This window comes from Pogona vitticeps, chromosome 6 (genome assembly GCF_051106095.1).
Source record: "Pogona vitticeps strain Pit_001003342236 chromosome 6, PviZW2.1, whole genome shotgun sequence".
Classification (NCBI taxonomy): domain Eukaryota; kingdom Metazoa; phylum Chordata; class Lepidosauria; order Squamata; family Agamidae; genus Pogona; species Pogona vitticeps.
In genome coordinates this window covers 55705801-55707112 of record NC_135788.1, presented here as the reverse complement: position 1 = coordinate 55707112, position 1312 = coordinate 55705801, and positions in this window count along the sequence as shown.

Sequence of the window (1312 nt, the reverse complement as noted above, 5' to 3'; positions counted from 1 at the left end):
TGCATTGGTTTCTTGAACAGACTAACCTATCTGATTGGCCATGTGTATTTGCTACCATATAGAGCCCAGATTTGCCTGAGTGTAAACTCATGGATTGTCTGTGTTTCTTGTTTCTACTTAACAAAGGGGATGGACTTGAGGAAGGAAAATTAGTGCAGGGCCTGGCTGAGATCTAGGGCTCGTCTTAGCTCATAACGACTGACTAATTTTCTGGAATCTCTCCTTCTCCGGCTTCCCCTTAATCTCCTTGGAGATGCGGGATTGCCTACATTCCTTTATGCAGGTAAAGCTAGGTGGCAGTAGAAGGCAAAATCTAATTATATTCAACTGCATTTTTGTGGCATCATGGTTTTCAACAAAGTCTGCTTTCTTCATGCCAGCTCATTTCTTGATATTCCGTAGGAGGGTTTGTTTCCTCTGTTACAAGAGCTTTACTTCCCTAATAAAATTATAATACCAGAGAGAGATGAAGATGATACCTTTAAACTGCTTTACATATATAGTGAAGGCAGAACTTTAAAACAAAGAACATCAGCTGCTTAAAGCAATTGAGTTAAATGAAAACATGACCAGACTGTGCAACTGTTCTGCATTGATGCTCCCTCCATTTACTGCATAGTTGCTCATTGCACCAACTGTAGGATTCACACATCCATGCTTTTTTTAGTTAAGGATACTGTGTTTCAGCTATCCACATGGTTAGTAATATCAACCATATTTCTCCTCTGGCCCCCCATCCTTAGTCTCCTCTATAGCAAATATCACCACCTTTCCCTCAGGCCTTTACACTCCCTTTTACACTTTGCTCCCACACCTACTGACTGCTGTGGCACATAAGTGGATATAAACTGCAGGGTTTATTTATTTATTTATTTATTTATTGGACTTATATACCGCCCCATAGCGCTACAAGCACTCTCCGGGCGGTTTACAATTTTAATTATACAGGCTACACATTGCCCCCCCAGCAAGCTGGGTACTCATTTTACCGACCTCGGAAGGATGGAAGGCTGAGTCAACCTTGAGCCGGCTACCTGGGATTTGAACCCCAGGTCGTGAGCACAGTTTTAGCTGCAGTACAGCGATTTAACCACTGCGCCACGAGGCTTTATAAAAGGATTTATTAAAAAAGCTATACATATATTTAATGCTTCTGGCCTTTATACCTGTTCATTCAACATCCTTTTTTAATTTTCTAAAACGAATAGTGCTGAAATTGTTTAGCAATATGTTAGTATATCATAGTGCAAAACATAGAATCATAGAATAGTGAAATTAGAAGGGGCCTACAAGACCATCAAGTCCAACCCCC